Below are 21882 nucleotides of genomic sequence, written 5' to 3'. Positions count from 1 at the left end.
ATTCCTGCCACCCCAGCTTTTTAGAAACATCACATGTGCTGGATCTTTGTCTAGCCACAATTGGGCACAGAGTATAATCCTGACTTTTTTTTTTTTTTTTGTAAATACCTATTAACTACCTATGCATTTCTTCAAACACTTACTTTTGTGCCTTACTTGATAAGCATGTATTTCTCACACCAACATTTTATCAAAGGAATACGCTAATTTTAGAGGCCCATACATTCCGATACAGGTCATTGCTACAATCTCCATCTACTTGTCAAAAAATCAGATGGGAGTAATGCAGGATTATACAAAGCATCTTCTCCCTTTGATTCTGAGCTGCATTAATCTAGCCATTGATGCTCACACAGAACTCATCCTATACTATTGCTAAGAGAATCTAGCACATATCATATTTTCATTATTTTTTTTCTTAAGAATTCAAAACACTTTAAGATGAGTTAGAATGATATCTTTCCATTACAGAGAAAAGAAAGATAAGGTATTGATACCGTTCATGAGGGCACTTAAAAAGACCCCACTATCTGATTCTTCCCAGAGAGAGAGTAGTAACGGAGAGATAGTCACTGGGCTGGAAGGACTTGACAGAAGTTCCTAAAGTTCTGTTCCTCTTATCTGTGAAGAGGCATTACTTAGCCTCACAGGGTGTTTTAGAGGTGAAGTAGGGTGATATGTGTGAAATAGTTAGCAGAGTGCCCAACACATATAAAGGTTCGAAAAATGTATTAACAGTTATTCCAAAGTGAACTGTTTCAGTAAAACTGTTCCGCCATTTTTATGGGACTGTGGTTAATAACCTTATAGAATAAAGTACCTCATTTTAGCGGCCAGTTTATTTTATGGGGCGTAGTAGGAAGTTAAAGACAAAATTACTTCCTGAGAAGAATCTTGTTGTGTCCTGTCAGCACTTCCTCAGCTCATTTCTTCCCCTGGTGAATGTCTTTTTAAGTGTTTGGTAGAACTATCTCCTTGTAATTTTTCTGTTTCTCTGCATTATAAGTTTCCTGAGGGTAAAGCCTGCATCTAATTCCTGGTGTCGGCCCCACGGTCAATTCTCAATAAGCAGGTGTCGAATGTCAGTCAGACAGTGGGTGAGTGGATGAATGGAGGTTGAATTCAAGAAGTGTCATTTCAGGCCCCACAATTTCCAAGAGTATACCGGTTCTAGCCCTAGCTTAGTTGGCCATTTCTACCAGAAAGCTCCGGGCTTCTCTGCACTCCAGGGTCTAACCAGGAGTGTCACTCAATACTTAGCTTTAAAAAGCTTGGATGAGAGAAAGCATATCACAGAGGAGTGCTTGAAAAAATGTCCATGTTTTCTTTTAGAGAGACACCCTAAAATCCTTCCATGATTAAGTGAGGTCAGCAAAGAGTCAATTCCTAGACTGCATCAAATTGTTTGAGAATTGCTTTCATTGAATGTGGGAGAAGTGGTTTGGCATGACGCTAATGACTTAGTTTGGGAAGACTTTACAAGAAAGCTGTCCTGAAGGCACCTGGGTGGCCCAGTCAGTTAGGCATCTGGCTTTGGCTCAGGTTGTGATCTCAGAGTCCTGGGATCAGGCCTGCATCCGGCTCTGCCCTCATTGGGGAGTCTGCTTGTCCCTCTCCCTCTGCCCCTTCCCCTGCTTGTGTTCTCTGTCTCTCTCAAATAAATAGCTAAAACCTTAAAAACAAACAAACAAACCTGTCCTATAAAGCTCATTACTGCTTGCTGTCCGATTATTATTGAGAAAATTTATTTTTATATCAGAGAGTATGCCTTCTGCCCCACAAATATGGGTACCTCCACTAAGCACAGGGCTTGCTTTTACTCCATGGATCCTGTATCTATAAAGGGTTATTTTGACTACCAGAAAGTCGAGAGTCAAGTTCTTTGTGCCTCACCTCTAACAAGTATTTAGGTAGGATGTCAGAAAATGAACCGTGTGAACCAAACTTCGCACTTGCCCCATCTTACTTTCCTGCCTTTAAATTCCTTTAACCATATCTTTCAAGTTTATTTTTGTGGCCTCTAACTTAATATACTTACCTTTTCAAGCTATACTAATTTTTTTCTGAAATGCGGAATTACCAGATTAAATCAGTGAATCATAAGGGAAGTAATCAGACTGATTCCAGAGTTGGTTCCATTGACTACAGATTCAATGTAAATAGCTATCGTGTCAGGCAAGGACCTTGACCAGATCTCTACTACTTTTCCTTTGACACACTCATCTCCTGACCTTGTCCTCTGCCTTCTACTGACAGTTGACACTCAGCAATGGCACTGCTTTGAGGATCTAGGATTCACTAAAGATTCCCCTAGGTTCTGGCCTCCATTCCTTCCCAAGGTGGACTCTTCCCTCTGCTTCACCCACAGCTTGCCTTTCAAAACCTGGAGCACATCTCCCTCATTGACAAGCCTCTCTTAACTCCTCAAGCAGAAACTGTCCCTCCCTCTAGTGCATATTCTATGGCTCTTTCCTTTAGGTTTCATTCTACTCCATTAGTTGAGTTCCCTAGTTCTGAGACTTGGCTTTAGTCTCATATAGTTCTTAATGCAAAGGAAGCGTTCAATAAATGCCTTGTTGAATGAATGACCGAGTAAATGCAAGAATCTATCTATTTGTATACGATAGTTGCTATTTAATGTGAATTTTAAAAAACAAATTAAGTATGCCCCTCTGGTTGATAGCAAATCATCTAGAAAAGATACCAAGAAATTACTTATTAATAATTTTACCCTAGTTTCAAAAGGGAAGAAACAAAAGCAAAAAAAAATATTGTATCTCAAACAGATATGGCCTGGTATTTTATGAATATTAAACTTTATGTTCTCCTGATATAATTTTATACTGTTATTAAACATTAACTAAAATGTTTAATTTAGCCATACTTATTTATTTATACTCTATTTAACTTTGCAAAGAATTTGAGATAGCCTACAAGAAATGTATGTATGAAATAGATGAATTTTTAAAGTACATAAATAACTATAAATGAGAATATATATTAAAATAAAATAGCAATAAAAGGAGAAAAATGGAATATGCATGTTTAAATCATAACTTCCCATACAGAATATTCAAAACAGAAATATAGCTATGATGCTCTTAACAACCAAAGGCAAATGGAGAAAATGATAGATGAGTAGTTCTTACCGTACTGGGGGGGGATGTTACTAATTATTTTCTAGTGAGTATTCTGAAATGAGACTTTATGTTGGATTTTATATAGAGAATATTACATATATAGTCAGAGGGCAAAAACTGTCAGTAATATCAGGCCAACAAATGTAGTTATAGATTTTATATGACTATTTCCATAATTCCCATCAAAAGAAGCCAAGGACATAGCATGTAAATAGTTAATCTCTCCTCACTGTAATTATAGTCTAGTTGGTATTGCATATTTTTTTAATCCCAGCTATTTATGATAATCCAACAGTAACATTCAACTGCCTTCAAAGCCCAAGTAAGTAATACATAAGAGAGAAGATGGCCAGTATAAGTCATATGGTCTGGAGGGTGCATATTTTACATAAAAGGGAGAGTAAAACCCAGCTTGGCCAGACTATCAAGTTCTTCAGAAGATAAAAATCCAGATTTTTGTGTGAAATTTCCCCACTTATAAATGTTGGCAACTAACTAAAGTAAAATAGAATGTTTTGTGTAGCAAACAAAACACATTTATAGGTAACCTAAATATGAACTTTACACTGCATTTTAAATTTAAACTACCATTTTCTTACATCTTTTCTACAATTTGAGAGAAGTTCTTTACAGAGGACATGATTGTGTGGTGATTGTAGGTGAGAAGGAGTTAGTTTGTTTTTACAGTTGTTCCAGGCACTCTAATTTCATGAGTTAGAATAATGCTAGCTGTTGTAACAAACAGACCCCAGAATTTCAGTGGCTTAGCACAACAGAAATTTCTTGCCTCCTCAAGTATTGTGAGTACTCTCGGTGCAGAGGTTCTGCTCGTTCATTGTTATTCAGGGTCATTTAGTGATAAAGACTAATGAAGCCTCTGACATCCTCGAAGGTAGATTTCCACTATGATGATTTGGAATCATCCCTTTTCTAGAGGGTCGGACTAGAAGAGATCGTGGAGGTGTGTGCTTGGGAAGCTTATAATGGTCTATAGAGTAGTCCCTATGCACCACCTCATCCCACGGGGGATATGTTTAAACACCCTCCAGTGGATGCCTGAAACCACAGATAGTACTGAACTCTATATATACCACATTTTTCCGATACATACATACCTATAATGAAGTTTAATTTAAAATTAAGTACAGTAAGAGATAAACAATAACTAATAAGATAGAACACACACAATATACTGTAATAAAAGTTATATAAATATGGACACTCTCTCTCTCTCTCTCAGAAAATATCTTATTTTACTGTATTCCCTCTTCTTGTGATGATGTGAGCTGATAAAATGCCTCTGTGATGAGATGAAGTGAGGTAACTGACATAGGCATTGCGATGTAACATTAGGCTACTCTGACCTTCTGACAGTACGATGAAAGCAAGATCAGCGGCTTTTAGGTCATGGTTGCCCTTGGGTGATTAAAACTGTGAAAAGCAAACCACCCATAATTGGGGGGGGGGGACTACCTATCTGCAAATGTTGCACCTAACTTCTGCTCACGTTCATTGGCTAGAACTTAGTTGTGAGGCCACAGTAATTTCAGGGAATGCTGGGAAGGGTATTCTGGCTGTACACCCGGGAAGAAGAGGGAAGCATGGATTTTGGTGGGCAGATATCAGATTCTGCCAAACCCGTGTTTAAGCTCCTGGATTTGTAAGTATTTACAATTTCACCCAAGAGTAAAGGACATCAGAAATTGGTTTATTACTGTTATTACTACTACTACTACTAAACCAGGTAAAACTATTACTAAAACAGGTAAACATCAGACAATCAAAAGGTATGAGAACGAATGTACAATTTGCCTCCATGTCTAACTTCCTGAGAGTCAATGTACAAAACATAATACCTTTTCTTAAATAAAATCAAATCTGACTCAGGCCCCTACTGTCATTGTTAGCCAGAAATTCGGTCTCAGTTATTGGTAGGAACAATGGTCCTCTCTCCTCCCTGAGGTTTGCACAGGTACCCCAGGGATTTTACTAGCCAAAAGTTGGGGAGGGGGGCAGTATATTCATTATGGATGCCATTTTTCTGTTCTGTGCCCATGCCTATTGGCCCATACAAAGACCTTTGGCTCTTTTGGTTAAGTGCTAAGTTTTAATAGAAGGTTTGTGGGAACTCCTGGCCTATATATAGCAGTCAGGGCCGAGCCTCCCTTGGCACACCTGCCTATTTGCGGTCTTATTATCCAAACGAATTAGGTAGAAGTGGAGTATGCTCCCTGCCCATCTGAAGAACCCCCAATACCTCACCCTCTTTTTTTGGATGAATCAACTTCCTCCTCTCAGGTTTGTTTACTTTCTTTTCCTTCTCAAAGCACCAGATTCCACTCCTTCTCTACTTGAGATATTTTTAGGTTCTTTCATTAATGAGACCAGGACGGCCTCTCAACCACAGGATTTCCAGATACTCAAAACTTCATCAATGAATGTTAATTTTCTTTCCTTGCATGGGAATCAATGGTGGTGTCGGTGTTGGCATAGGGGCAATTCCTCTTTATGAGATTGTTGTTTCCAGGTTGGATTTATTTGAAACTTAGACTATCTAAAGAGTTATGTGAAAATGTATGCTTAGATAGTTGAGTAGAAATGTAGTATGTTTTTAGTTTATTTTCTTGCTCAATGTGAAAAAGTATGATGATTATTGATTAAACTAAAATCTGACCTGTTAACTTTAGCTTTTGGCATTGAAATTGATTTTGACTATTCACTCATATCTCAGTTTCTAATCCTCAGGGATTAGTCTATCATCATTACTAGGTATACTGGGCAGTGACATCCATAAGAGAACACATGAGCTCTCACATCAATCATGAGGTTATAATAGAGTTTTTGGCAAGGTCTGAGAAGAAGAGAGAGAGAAAGACAGGATAAGCGTCTATCTTTCCCTCCTCAACCTCTCCTTCACATGACCCACACCCCCCGCCCCAATAAACTGGACATATTGGCTAAATATTCAAGAAATGCATAAGCATCACCTGCTTGTATGAGACCTTATTTCCACTGCACATTCAAAACAGACTACCCTGGATTAGGGCACCACTCTTCTAGCTTACCAGTCATGTGACTGGGTAGGTTGCTTTATCTCTCTGAGGCTCAATGCCCACCATTTCAAAATGGTTATAATGAATGGATCGAGCTCATGGGACTGTCATCAAGATTAAATGAGCTAGTGTCATACTTAGAAAGTTCTTAGATCAGTACCTGCCATGCTGTAAATTTTACATAAGTGCTTGCTAACTAATAAAACACAACAAAAATAATACCACCACCACCAAAACAAAACAAAACAGCAAACATTCCTATGGCTTCTTCTGTGCTAAGTTTTAATGGCATTCTTGATGAGAAAATTCAGCATCCTGACTGTAAAATGGGATCAATATAAAACCCACCTTAATAGGGTTATTGAGAGGACAAAATGAGTTGACAAAGGTAAAGGGCTTAGAACTGTGCCTAGGACATAGCCCACTCTCATTAATGTTGACGTTAATTAATGCCGTTCTTGTTGCTTTATCCTGATCATCATTAGCTACATATTCTTTGATGTTTACCTGACAGTTGAAAAGCATATATTTTTCAGTACCAGACTCCATTTTATTGAGTTTGACTCTCAAGTACTTCATTGTATTCACAATATATGTCCCTGTTGAACCAAAAGAAGTGTAAATGTTTATAAGAACTTATTCTTATAAGGACTTATTCTGTGCATGAGGAGAGCATGTAGGAGACCATCTGCACCTGCCAGAGGAAGCCCAGAGAAACTAATACGGGTGTTTCTGCTCACCTTCACTTGAGCAAGAACATAGTGATTGTGTTAGGCAGATGTCAATGCCACAGGAAATGGAAAACTACTGCTGAGATGTTTTGCAACTGGAATAGATCATCTTTGATGCTCAGAGGCGATTCTGACCATACTCCTGCCCCTCTACTTTTACCTTCGTAACCTTTACTTTCTCAGCCGTCTGGGGAATGTCATCCTACCTGATTCTGTCCAATTCTTGCTTGACCCCTAAAGAAAAGATCCCAGCTGGGAGTTCTGATGACGCATATTCCCCCTGTGTAGTACAAATGAAATGCAGCTGGTTTAGCCAAAGTTTTTTTGACGTTCGTTTTTGGATGCACATTTCTGGAAACAAATGTGTCTTTAGTGGGAGAGCCAGTGGAGGGCAGAGGAGGGTCAGTGGGCATACAACTTTCTATGAGATCTTTTTGATGTTGTTCTTCACTTTCCTGACTTCAGTGCCTAAGACAGGACTTAAATCGGCCCTGTTTTATTCTGTCCTTATTTTGTTTAGCCTTCCCTTTCTCAAAAACTGCCAGGAATTCCCCTAGAACAGAAGCACCCTCAACTGAGTTGAATGAGAAACCTCAGAATTGTCAAGAATTTACTTTTTAAAAGTAAGTTTTAATGCAGTTTCCTAGAAACTACTGATGTCAATCTCCTGCTTTGAAAAATAAAAAAAGGAAGTTGTTTCTAATTTTAAATGGTAATTTAAGTAACTGCTTATGTGCAGGTGTTTATCATTTGTAGTGTTTCAAATATAAATAATTCTGTCTTTTGCCCAATCGTTTCCCTTTGTTGTAAGTGCCACTTATTGAGAGCTGACATAAACCCCATCAGGAGGCTGCAGGGAAAGAGAAGGTCCTGGATAGTTCTCTTGAGCTTTTATAAATGAAAAGGTATTGTTATAGCCTTAGAACCTGTAATAATAATCAGCAATCATACAAATAAATGATTTAGACAAACTCATCTAAATGGGTGTGATTTCTCAGAGAAGGACAATCAGGTCACAGAGTTGACAAATGGTTTAGGTATGAGTCATCTCAAAAATAAAACCAAAAATAATAACTCCACACCTTTTAAATTTTTTCCATTAATAAGTTACGGCAATATGATGCTGCAGGAAATAAGGAGGATTTGAGCTTCTCATAGAGAGCACGCAGTAAGTCACAAGATTCCAGGAAGAGGTTATGGAAAACAAACCCAAAAGAAATAGTTATTAAGTGTTCATTCTTCGATTCTTTCTGCTGATACTAACAAGACAGTCTCTTATCCTTCAGGCTTAATGGGTATAGGGAGCCGTGGTTGTGAATTGTCACTGTCTGTCCTCATGGAAGAAATGGTTAAGAGGAAGGATTCAAAAGAGCAGGAGGAGGAGGCTTGTCGGTCAAACAGAGAGGCTGCTGCCGGTGTAGGGGAAAATGCATAGTGCACCAGGGTGCGAGTGGGAGCTGGAACAATGCAGACAGTCAGACTGGAAGCTCAGAGGAGGGAATAGGCGGAAATGAGAATAGGAGGCATTATGCTATTTTGTGGAATTGCTAATGAGAATTTAGTTAGATGTTTACATTAAGCATTAAAAACAAGTTATGTCCAGTTTGAGCTCATGGGAATGTTTCCCCCTCAACACTATTCCACACCTGAAACACACTCATCCCCGGAGACAGAGCTCATGAGGTAACCAGAGTAATTAAAGAGCTCTGTCACAGTAACCCTTTAAAAGGCTGTAGTGCTCGGCCATTGTTGTAGATAAAAGTTACACTGGATGGAAACCTAGGATTGGGGTGGATTCTAGCATGAAACATGCTAGTTAGCATGTTAAATACTCATAGATGTATAGTTTGGGAAAGTTCAAAGTTGAGTTGGAGAGAGACTCGTAAGATGGTTTCTGATTTCTCCCAAAGTGTGCTGCCTAGAGTATTAATTTGCCATTTGGCCATGGATCTTACGATGAGAACTTAGACTTCAGAATGATTTCCTAGCAAATTGTTCTCTTGCTCTTCAGTTTCAAGTCTGACGCCTCTGGGAACTCATGCCAATGAAATCATATGCTACTTGGCTCCCACTGGTCTCCCATTCATGTCTTATATATCTGTATTATCTTAAACATTGTTAAGAATAAAGAGTTGTATTCAAAAATCTTCTCTACGTATGGCAAATTCTTGTTCTTAGGATACTTTAATTTCGATTCATTTTCATGGATGGGTTTTTATTTGTTTATTTTTTACGTTTGAGACCATATGTTCTGCGAAAATTTTTAGGCTAGAAATACAATTTTCTACAGCCCTTATGAATAAATATTACGATGGCAGGGTCTCTCTCTTTTTGTAATGGCCACATGTCACCTTAAAAATGTATGGTACTAAGACTTCAGGCTAGTGTTTCTTGATCTAGAATGGTATGTTCACAGGTATATTCTTAGGTCCATATGGTACATGCATATACCATGTGTCTTGGGAGCTACTGTATCATCAGCTTCTATATATTTTAGGGAGGGTCCATTGATACTTGTGATATTTTCTGTAGACTCCCATCTGCCAAAGCAAAATAAACCTCAGGTAGATGAAGGAGAAATGTCAGAACATCAACTGAAATGCTACTTTTCTCCTCCCGGATTTCATTTCAGAGTGCTCTCAGAAACTCAAAACCTGGTGTCCTAAAGCTGGATCTGTGCAATAGTCCATTTGAGGATGGAGTGGGGGTGGAGAGAGAATCAACTTTGACATAATTTCCACACACTGACAGGTTCTTGCATGGAAGTTACCTTTAGCATCACAAAAACAATGTTTCTGCAGGCCTTCTAGATTGCCCACAAGTCTGGGGAGTGTCTTCATATAGAAAAGTGTAAGAAGGGATATTTTCAAAATCAGTGGTTGGATATATTCTTATCAGATGTTATTAACTATACAACATGTCCATACAAAGTTCAAAAATCATAGATTTATGTTTTTTGTCAAAACTTTCCATCCACCACTGATGCTCAGATATAGCTATCAGAAAATGTATTTCAAAGCCATTGTGGTACACTCATATGTGTTTGAGAAAAATAGTGGGGCAGGGAGGGTGATTAAGAAATAAGGCTGCCTGAACTTACACACGTGATAGACTCAGTAAAAAGATCAGGATTCCGAATTAGTGTTCTGCAGAGAAATCAACATACTGTTGTGGGGAATAATATTTTATTAGTGTCAAATGTTGCAATCACAGTCATTCAAACTGAACCTGTGAAACTTTTTAAACTCTGAGTGACAGAGAGAATTTGTCAAATTGAGCCATGCAAACAAGGGCTTTTCTGAAAAAGAGACTGGGCATGGCCCTAAAGCTAATTAGTGAATTTGGGGCAAGCTTCTCCCTAAGAGTTCAGCACCAACAGGATTTCTAAGGTAGAGTCCTGTGATAGCAATCCTATTCTTGTTTAACCGAAATACATTCTAACCAAATCAAGCAGAAAAAGATTTAACTGGATATCATGTGTAACTCCCAGACTCTCCAGGAGGGCCTCTCCAGAGGACCAGACTTGGAAGCTGAAACTGGGGATGATGCTCCAGTTGGATGACAAAACTGCCCCAGTGGAACAGCCCACCACTGCATCACCCCAACTAGTACCTCTGATGCCAGCCCTGGAAGCTTCCCCTAGAACCTCTCCCTGTACAGGGTATTGCTGCCGTGAGTGGAGTGCATCTGAAACTGTTCTGACAGGGATTCGGGCATGGATTGCTTCTGGCTGGCGAAGAGGAGGTCTCAAGCCTGAGCTGAGGATGCAAGGGAGATGGCAAGTGAAGTTTAGATCTCTACCTTGAGGTGAGAATCATAACATTGGGAAACCTTTACTCTTAGGAAAAGCATTCAAAATGCTTGGAAGGCAAAAAGAAGGGCGTATTTGCACTACACCTGTCAAACACAGAATCTGGTTCCTTGGGCAGCCCTAGCCAGGTAAACTCTTGGTTCTGAGACAAAAAGAAATTGAGGCAAATTCAACTGTACCCTGGGAAAATACTGATTGATTTACTCCTTGATATTTGTTTGTTTAAATCTTATCCTTCGCTTTGCCTAGATTTAATTTGTCCAACAAAGACAACAGTGTGATATTATCACTTATTTCTACTAACTTAGCAGTTACCAGTTTGGTAACAGCTATAAGAAGAGATGAGGTACTGATTCATGCTACAAGATAGAAGAGCTTTGAAAATACTATGCTTTATGACAAAGGAGCCAAGAATATACCCTGAGGAAATGACAGTCTCTTCAATAAACTGTGCTGGGAAAACTGGAGAGCTACATGTAAAAGAATAAAACTGGACCACCTTCTAACATCATACACAAAAATAAACTTAAAATGGATTAAAGACCTAAATGTGAGACCTGGAATCCATAAAAATCCTAGAAGAGAACACAGGCAGTAAATTCTCTGGCATCAGCCATAGCAACATTTTTCTAGATATGTCTCCTAAGGTAAGGGAAACTAAAGCAAAAATAAACTATCGGCACCACATCAAACAAACAAAAAAAGTTTTCATACAGTGCAGGAAACCACCCATAAAACAAAAAGGCAACCTACTGAATGGACAAGGTATTTGCAAATGATATATCCTACAAGGGGTTAGTATCCAAAATATATAAAGAATTTATACAACTTAACAACAACAAAAATAAAATAAAATAAACACCTCGATTAAAAAATGGGTAGAAGTCTTGAACAGGCATTTTTCCAAAGAAGATATACAGATGGCCAGCAGACACATGAAAAGATAATGTTGCTAATCATCAGGGAAAAAAAAATCAAAACCACAATGAGATACACCTTACTCCTGTCAGAATGGCTAAAATCAAAAAGACAAGAAATAGCAAGCGTTGAGGAAAATGTAGAGGAAAAGGAATACTTGTACACTGTTGGTGGGAATGTAAATTGGTATAGCCACTGTGGAAAACAGTACGGAGGTTTCTAAAAAAATAAAAATAGAACTACCTTATGATCCAGTAATTTTGCTATTGGGTATTTACTCAAAGAAAACAAAAACAGTAATTCAAAAAGATATATACATGCCAATGTTTACTGCAGCATTATTTATAATAGCTAAGATATAGAAGCAAACTAAGTGTCCACTAATATATATGTGTCATGTGCACACACACACACACACAAAGGGATATTACACAGCTATAAGAAAAGATGAGATCGTGCCATTTGAGACAACCTGGCCAGATGGGTATTATGCTAAGTGAAATAAGTCAGAGCGAGAGAGACAAATACTATATAATTCTACTCACAGGTGAAATCTAAAAAACCAAACAAATGAATAAACAAACAAAAAGCAGAATCAGACCCATAAACACAGAACAAACTGTTAGTTGCCAGAGGGAAGGGGAGTGGGGGATGCGCAAAATGGCTGAAAGAGAGTGCAAGATACAGGCCTTTGGTTATGGAATGAATGTCCTGGGAATAAAAGGCACATCATAAGGAATATAGTCAATGATACGGTAATAGTGTTGTATGGTAAGAGACGGTAGCTACGCTTGTGGTGAGCACAGCATAGCATACAGAGTTATGTACTGAGATCATCCTAACACGCAACCAAAATTTAGAACCACTGTTATAAGACAGAGATTAACCATACATAGGTTATATTGCATGTTATGCCCTATGATGTGATGGCAATAACCAAAAAGTACTATTAGAACTCAGAGGAACCTCCTCTACCCCAGGCTGGAGATGAGGATTGCTCAGAGGAGCCTTCAGACATGGGGTGACAACTGAGCCGAGCACTAAAATATGGGGAGCAATTGGCCAAGTGAAGATGGAGGTGAGCACGAGAGAGATCTAAGCAGAGCGAGCAGCCTGTGCAAAGGCAAGGAGAGGAAAGAGCCCAAATGTTACCTTGAGGAAAGGACTAACTCAAGAAGTACAACAGACATGTCATACATTTTGTAGCTGGTTTCAGCCATTGGAAGTTTCCTCAGAAACCAACCTGAGTTGGCAGTGCTGGGACTTTCAGGACATGGCATCTTCTTATTTTCCTGCATTTGAGGAAAGGCAGTAATATCCTAGTACTCTGGATTATGGACTGACCATAGAAGAAGAAAATCTAGCAGTGCTCGGCTTTCCCAGGGAAGTGATTAGCTGTTGCAATGCATCCTGGAGTGATTTATTTTCTAAAACGATGAATGCATATCTACTCATCTCAATTGTAGAGCCTCTTTTCCAGAAGTGTTTGAGCCCCTGGTGCCAGGTGAAGATCCTCTACTGTCCCTAAATTAAGTAACCCCTGAACAGCAGGAAGGGTATAAACTAGGCAATCGCTAGGAAACAGACTGAAAAGGATTTCCTTATAGATCAAGAGGTGTCCCTTTCCTTCTTATCGCTAAAAGAACTTCGGGAGTTGGAGAGCTACCACCTAATTATGTCAACAGTCCCTTCTTTAGGGTCCCAGCCCTGTACTCTTACTATCTTTCCAGACTGATTGCTATGCAAATAGAGGTGGTTCTCAGGTAGGGTAAACAATTCACATGTTATTTCCAGAGGACTATTTGAAGTTCTAGGGAGATTGCCTTTATCTCATGTGGTGGAGTCATTGATATGATCATATATATTCTCTTTTATTGAAGCTGGGTGTCACTACTATAATGCGACTTTAAAGATCTGAGGAGGAGGAAGCTTACATCTTGGCAAACATTTAATACCACAGTGAAAGCACGGGAGCCAGGCCTGATGGCTGTTTCTTTTTTAGAAACATTCATAAAATGTATATATTGTATATGGCTCATGGCTTCCGATACGTTTTCACAAAGAAGTTTACTCTCTGCTTGGATCCCCACAATTTATGAGGAGATTCAACAGCTGGTCTAAGACTGGAAAGTCACTGGTGTCATACTTAGAATATGCGGAAGGACGGTTAGGCTCCAGCTCCTCAGACCGAATGAATAGCCCATTGTCTATAAGGTGCTTGAACTTGGTCAGGCGACTTTCATCTCCATTTTCTGAGATACTTTTATCCTTTTTTGTTTTTACAAACTATCTCAAAGTGTGTACACACACACACATGCGTGCGCGTGCACACAAAGACCCAGGAAGGCAAAGGGCTTATTGTCATGTTGAGGGATACTGGGGGCTAGGGGAGTGCTGGTGAATGTTCGAGAATCAGCTCCGTGGAATGCTGGAGGAACCTATTTCAGTGGTTTACTCCCTCCCCCCTTAAGCTAATGGTGTTACATCAACCAGCTCCCAACTTTCCCAAAATGCTAACAACTTGCTCTCACACGCCTCTATGAGCTGCCTGAATGGTCAGAATGTTCACTGACCGAGGCTATGATGTGCTTGCTGATGGTAGAAGGTGCTGTGACTTATATAGGGCATCCTGGGGCTGGTGGAGACACCCATTTAAAGACCAGCCTCTTTAAAAGAAAAAAAAAAGATTTTATTTATTTGAGAGACAGATAAATCACAAGCTGGGGTGAGGGAGCAGAGGGAGAGGGACAAACAGAATCCCCACTGAGTGCAGAGCCTGACGTAGGGCTCAATCCCAGGACCCCGAGATCATGACCTGAGCTGTAGGCAGACTCTTAACCATCTGAGCCACCCAAGTGCCCCAAGACCAGCCTCTTTTTTAAGAAATCTGAAAAATTATCTTAGCTCCTTTTCCTGATCCAAAGTTGACAAGAGATTGGAGAGCTCATCCTTCTAAGGATCCCATGAATCTCTTCTAAATTCCCAAGAGATCTCTGATGTGGAGCTGGGCAACCAGGTTTTCATAGACTTTACGGATTTATCTCCATTTTATTAATGTTGACGCTAAGCTTGTCCAGGAATCCTGCAGTAAGTCATCAAACCCAGCTCAAATCGATCGTCTCTGACATTTGGAATTCAGAGTTACAAAGAAGAGAATATGAGAGATCAAGTATCTGTTCGGGTGGTCCTTAAGCCCACTGATGTTTGGAGAATCTTTTCTAACGGGTGATAAGTTTCCTCCACGGAAGCACGAGCATAACTGCCATAAACGCCCTCAGATCCAAGATGATACTCAGAAACATGGAACAGAAGGGCTAACACTCATTTATGCATCTTCCTACAAACTTAATTTTAAGATAACTATAAATATTTCCTAAGCTCTATTGGCTGCCTTGGTATCAAAAACTTAAATCAAGGGACTGTAAAAGGAAGATTTAAAGACCTTAAAATCCAGAGACAAGTCAATCATGACTGGAGGCTGGCACGTGCCAGGGGCACATGTGAACCACTTGTCCCGTTTCTTTTTTCCTAAGGACCAGAAACTTGTTATGGCCACTCCAAAGACAACATTCTGGCTGTGGTAGGACCCTGCTTTGGAAAGATAAGCAGGAAACCCTGACAACCGCTTGTCCTTCTCAGAGTGAAGAGCTTTCATTTTGCTGCTTGGGTCTATCGATTAGTTTAGGTTACACCCTCTGTCAAAAAAAGCCCTTTCCATCTGCTGTTCCCCCTTAGGGCCCAAACAGCCCACAGGTGTGTGTAAATTGAGAGAGGTCAGAAAGAGTTAAAAGCTTTGCTTACGGCCCCCATTCAGTCATTCCCCAGTCATAGGATGTCTGTGGTGGACTATTACAGTAAACAGAACAGACAGAATCCCTCCCCTCGTGGAACTTACATTCTAGTGGGGCGAGAAATAGGCTGGGCAAATAAAGTAGTAAATATATAAAGTAACAGATGGTGAAAAGGCCAAGGAGAAAAACACATTTCTGGAAAGGGGATAGGGATCCTGGGAGAGAAGGTTTATTTTATATAGAATGCCAAGAGAAGGCTGCACTTGGTAAGATGTCATCAGGGCAGAGACAGCAGGGGGTGAGCTCTGGGAATGTTTGGGGAAGGGCACTCCACCCGAGGCTCTAGAACATGCAAAGGCCACATGCTTGGCTTCAGAGCAAAGGTCTCGGTAGAGGAAAAGTTCTGAAGCATGACAGACGCAATGGCCCTCACGTGTGAAGGGCTGCTGGGGACGGAGTCAGAAGTTCTTCCAACTCCCTTAGCCCAGTGAGGCACAGTGAAAGACGGTTCCAGGCTTAGATCATGTCTGTGCTATAGGCTGCATGCTTTCCTTGGTGCTAGGCCTGAAGGCAAAATTTCCAGAGACAGAAGGCACCAGTGTCCCTCCATGCTCCTCTAGAAGTTCCCCCAAACCAGCAAAATCCTTTGCCTATCAGCTCTGCATGGCCGTAGAAAAATCCAGGCACACCTGCCCTCCCTTAAAGGTATCTGTTATGGTGTTTGATTGGTTTACACTTGTTCTCTGTAGTTATCGACTGCAATAGTACAGATGGTAATCTGATCATACAGGTGTCTCTCCCACATTTTGTATGGGTAACATCAGTCTTTTCAAGCCTGTGGGTACAGTTGATATTGAAAAGCCTTGGGCTGTTTGCCACCACACCTCTCTCCCCTACCATCTGCCCAGGTCTTTGGTCAGGAAGAGTCCCTTTGTTTTTTATTACTGAGTGCCAAGTTGATCCATATGCCCTTGGGATAATCCAGAAGTCTCCATTATGTCACCATAGCATTGAAATGCACATTTCACTATTCCCTAACATATTCTTCTCCTCTCTCTACTTATTTTCCCAATTTCTCAATCCCACACTGAAGGTTATTTTACTAGTGAACTAGCCTCTTTCCCCCACATGGGTTAAAGGCCACAGGGCTATCTGGGTCCAACTTTGCTTCATGCTAGCCAATAAATTCTACTTTTTTTCTTGAAGTCTGTCCTTCCTCCTAAAACAGTCAGTGAGCATGTAGGTTTGCTCTCATTGGAAAGAGCCATCCCCAGAGCTCCATTCTCTCTCTGACCCCCAGGGTCACCTTGAGAGTCCATATATGTTCCAAAGAGGTCACAGGATTTTCCCCAATGCCACTTTACAATCATGTTTCAGAGGTTTTATTAAAATTGGTGAAAGGCATTCTGTTCCAACTGTGCCCACACAAAAGAATCATTATTGATTTGAGCCTCAGTTGCCAACAAGCCAATTTTTTCTTTGCTGATGGAAATCATGGGCATTTCCAAAATGCTCACTCCTTGTGCCTTCCAGCACACCAGGCCAACGAGGTTGTCACACTAGCTGTGTGCACCTCCACCCAAGAGCAAGATTGCTAACCATGAGCACACTCAGGAAAGAAATGACAGCAAACTAATGGAAAACTAAAGACCACTATTACCACCCTTTGCCCTGTGAGAAATAGTAGTAACACCTAAAAAAGCCTTTCTTCAAGGATGTTTCCAAGGCCGGGAGCTCTGCTTCACTTAAGAAAATAACTAGCAACTATAGTTTTCTTTGAAACATTAACAATAATATCAACAACTTCCTTTGTAGCCACTCAAAAGGAAAGGAGAGGGAGAATAACATAACCTTTAGTTTTGATTGAGAAAGTTACCGGAATTGCTCAATGCCCCATGAAATTCATCTGAATGGATCCTGTTTAAGGGTGCCAGCTGGAGGAAATATTATTTATAAAAGCAAATAACCAACATTCAGTAAGGAAGCAGAACCTGTGAAATAATGTGGAAAATTTTTATTTCAAAATTCCCATTCTTAATGCTTTCCTCACTGGGGGTTCATATAAATTAAACTGGTTTTGTTTGAATACTTCCTAAACTCCCCAAATCCTTCACATCCTTGCAGCTCTTTCTGAGTACTTTTCTCATGGAATTTCACAGACCCAAGGACAAAGATACTGTTGCTAGACTTTGGATACCATTTAATTTCAACATTATCCTAGATAGACCAAGATGAAATCAAAGTCTGTGTTAAAAAATCTATTGTGATTCATAGAGACAGAAGCCTTGTGTGCTCTATAGAATGAGGTTTCACCATATCACTCACCTGCCTTCTCTCCTCCTGCCTCATGGGAGATGCTGTCCTCCACTCAGGGTCATGTTCTCCTGAAAAAGAGAATGTTCAGGAAGTCACAGAGGTCCTTACGAAATAGCCTATTTTTTTCACCACCCATGTTAAGATAAATGAGGTTGTGTTAATGCCAAATCTTTGAAGCCAAACCTACTCATTTCAAGAGAAACAATGAAAGTTCTCATGAAAAGGTTTTAATATGGAAAGGGTAAATTTGGTAGTTTTTCAAGCACATGAGGTGCTCTTTAAGATAATCTGGATAACTTGGGGCGCCTGGGTGGCTCAGTCAGATAAGCATCCAACTCTTGATTTCAGCTAAGGTCATGCTCTCAGGGTCATGAGACCGAGCTCCCAGCGTGGATCCTGCTTCAGAGTCTCTCTCCCCCTCTGCCTCTACCCCCACCTCTACGTGCATTCTCTAAAAAAAAAGCAAAGAAAAAAAAGAAAAAGAAAAGATAATCTGGATATCTTGACAGGAACACAACAGAGCCATCCTGCTCTTAGACCAGATTTTGATACTGTTATAAAACTAAAAAATTAAGGTATCTTCATTATTAGCTTAAAAAGCCTTGTGGAGGAGGATTGACTAAAAATTATTAGTCACTTGAAATAGGATTCTAATAGCGCTTACTTCTGTTTTATCTACTAAAACTCATTTCCAAATTACAACGAATATAAAAACTCTCATTGGCATCAGAGTAACAGTTTGGAGACACAGCCCAGAAACCCGCAAATCATACTAGTGCTAAATCTCTCTGGAACATAAAGAGTATTGTCTTTGAAACAAAATGTGTAGCTGAAACTCTGAGCAGAAACACGTGTCATCATCTCCTCATCAGTCATAAAAGGTGATATCCAGGGTCAGCGGGAGACTTGGAGGCCATCTGGTTCAAAGTCCATGCAAGACTGGAATCTCTCAGCAGCATCCCAGTCCTTGAAGGATGACCAGACATGCTTCACTAGGCCTGTCTCTGGTGCTCAGCAGTTCACCAGCCTTTCGACGCACAGCACAAGAGGTAATAGCCGTTTCCCAAGGAACGAATGGCCTTCTGGAAAGGCCTTCTGGTGGGCTTCCAAATGATCCCCAAATGCAAATCCTTTCCTTCACTGATTGCCAAAAAAGTACAATTCCATTTGCATTCACCTTTACATAGAATGAAGATTTTTCACTAGTTGAATAAAAAGTGAGTTATAATGGATTACTAATATTTGAAGTTCGTAAACTCAACTCAGCACATCATTAGAATTTGAGAAAGGAGGTCCTTTATTAGTAGTCAGTTGCTTCAGCGCTGGCAATACTGGAAAGCTAGTAGTAGGCATGAAAACAATCAGGATGCTTTGTTCTCAGAACTTCGTTAATCTTGTGGTTGATTTTTGGTTTTCAGTTGTTGCTTTTTTCACTTCATGCTTATAAATTAATGTTGGTTTAGCTTTATCATTTTCAATTTAATTTGCTGAACATTTTTTGGTTATCGAGGATCATTGGGTTGAAGATAATTTGGTTATCATTTGTTAATGAATATTTGCATTAATCGTATTTTGGCTTATAATATCTTTCAAGTAGCTAGTTATTAAAATATGTGCATGTTAAGGTTTAAATAAGAATCATCCATGTCACTAATGCTAAAGAAGATGTGTATAAAACACACACTACCACCTCAACCTATGTTCACCAAATGGCTAATAACATGAACATTGGGGGTAGATGTACTAACTGAATTTGTACGGATGAGTGAGTTTCAACGTACTATCAAAATAAGTGTGATAAAACATTTTTTTTGCTTTTGTTTTATAGCACACACGTAGAAGCTCACACTGAAAATTGTTTTTTTCCTTGTTATTGATGAGTTATTTTCAGTTTAAAAGGAGGAATGAACCATGTAGATGGACTAGAACTTTTAGCTTCCCTCTATCCTCCATCACTAAAGTGGGCCATGATTAAACAAATAAACAAAAAGTTTCAGGCACCTGGGTAGCTCAGTCAGTTGAGTGTCTGACTCCTGATTTTAGCTCAGGTCATGATCTCAGGGTCCTGGGATCCAGTCCTGCATCATGCTCTGCATTCACCAGGGGAGTCTGCTTGAGATTGCCCCTCCCCCTGCTCAGGCTCGCGCTCTCTCTCTCTCAAATAAATAAAAAAAAGTGGAAGAACCACTTCTTTGAACCACAGCACACCCTAAAATGTATTAAAGCCAGAGAGGTTTAAACATGAGCCTTTTTGCTTTTTACTAAGGACACAGATTGCCAAAGAAACCCTATTAGCATAGGCGAAACTAAATGAATGACAAAATTCTTCTCTTCTTTTGACTGTCCTGTGCCCAACCTGTGTGTCCTCTCAAGGTCATTCTCCCTGGGGAGTTTTGGCCGTAGCAATCTTTGTTTGTTTGTTTGTTTGTTTGGAGTGTAGTTGACACACCATGTTACATTAGTTTCAGGTGTACAATATACTGGTTCAACAAGTTTAAACATTTTACCCATGTTCACCATAAGTGTAGCTCCCACATGTCACCATCCATTGCTATTACAATATCAGTGACTGTATTCTCCATGCTGTGCCTTTTATTCCTGTGACTTACTCATTTCATAACTGGAAGCCTGTATCTCCTATTCCCCTTCACCACTTTAGTCCGTCCTTCACCACCATCACCTCTGGCAACCATCAGTTTTTTCCCTGTGTTTACAGTTCTGATTCTGCTTTCTGTTTGTTTATTTGTTTGGGTTTTTGTTTTTTGTTTTTTTAGATTCCACATATGGGTAAAATCATATGGTATGTGTCTCTTTCTTCTTATTTCACTTAGCATAATACCCTCTAGGTCCTCTATATTGTCGCAAACGGCAAGATCGTGTCCTTTTTTATGGCTGTGTAAGATTCCACTGTGTGTGTGTATATGTGTGTGTACATCGTCGTTATCCAGTCATCTACTGATGGATTGTTAGGATGCTTCTGTATCTTGGCTATTGTATATAATGCTGCTATACACATAGTTGTGCATACGTCCTTTCAAATGAGTGTTTTCACTTTCTTTTGGTAAATACCCAGTAGAATTATTGAATCGCATGGTATTTCTATTTTTAGTTTTGTTGAGGAACCTCCATACTATTTTCCACAGTGGCTGTACCAATTTACATTCCCACCAACAGCGTATAAGTTTTCCTTTTCCTCCATATCCTTCCCAATGCTTGCTATTTCTTGTCTTTTTGATTTTAGCCATTCTGACAGGTGTAAGGTCTCATCTCATTGTGGTTTTGACTTCCATTTCCCTGATCATTAGTGATGTTGAGCATCTTTTCATGTGTCTGCTGGCCATCTATCTGTCTTTGGGAAAATGCCTGTTTAAGACCTCTGCCCATTTTTAATAAAGTTATTTGTTTTTCTGGTGTTGAGTTGTATAAATTCTTTATGTATTTTGGATAGTAACCCCTTATAGGATATATCATTTGCAAATACTTTCTCCACTCAGTAGGTTGCCTTTTTGTTTTATTGATGGTTTCCTGCATTGTACAAAAGCTTTTTATTTTGATGTAGTACCAATAGTTTTTTTTTTTTTTTTTTTTTTTTTTTTTTTTTGCTTTAGTTTCCCTTTCCTTAGGAGACATGTCTAGAAAAATGTTGCTATGGCTGATGCCAGAGAATTTACTGCCTGTGTTCTCTTCTAGGATTTTTATGGATTCCAGGTCTCACATTTAGGTCTTTAATCCGTTTTGAGGTTTTTGTTGTTGTTGTTGTTGGTATTAGAAAGTGGTCTAGTTTTATTCTTTTACATGTAACTGTCCAGATTTCCCAGAACTGTTTATTGAAGAGACTGTCTTTTCCCCAGTATATATCCTGCCTCCTTTGTCATAGATGAATTGACCATTTAATTGAGGGTTTATTTCTGAGCTCTCTATTCTGTTCCATTGATCTATGTGTCTATTTTTATGCCAGTCCCATAGTGCTTTACTATAGGCACTGTGGTACCTCCCGCTTTCTTTTTCCTTCTCAAGATTACTTTGTATATTTGGGGTCTTTTGTAGTTCCACGCAAATTTCAGTATTATTTGTTCTAGTTTGTGAAAGATGTTATTGGTATTTTGATAGGGATTGTATTGA

The 21882-nt window shown here is 39.6% G+C and overlaps 1 protein-coding gene and 1 long non-coding RNA gene across 2 annotated transcripts in view; one reads left to right on the top strand and one right to left on the bottom strand.

Annotated features, from left to right (window-relative positions):
• The window catches only part of CCDC192 (coiled-coil domain containing 192), a 193605-nt gene that overhangs the window by 66197 nt on the left and 105526 nt on the right, over positions 1 to 21882 (top strand). The window lies entirely within an intron of this gene.
• Positions 17264 to 21882, bottom strand: part of LOC148110133 (uncharacterized) — a 172541-nt gene continuing 167922 nt past the window's right edge. Inside the window, exon 3 of the long non-coding RNA XR_015724585.1 lies at positions 17264 to 17828. This is a non-coding gene — a long non-coding RNA (uncharacterized LOC148110133). The remainder of the gene's footprint in view (positions 17829 to 21882) is intronic.

This window comes from Ursus americanus, chromosome 5 (genome assembly GCF_024610735.1).
Source record: "Ursus americanus isolate L20-20 chromosome 5, mUrsAme1.1.p, whole genome shotgun sequence".
In the NCBI taxonomy this organism is placed as follows: Eukaryota; Metazoa; Chordata; class Mammalia; order Carnivora; family Ursidae; genus Ursus; species Ursus americanus.
The sequence above is the reverse complement of the archived record's forward strand: the minus strand, read 5'-3'. Positions and strand labels throughout refer to the sequence as shown.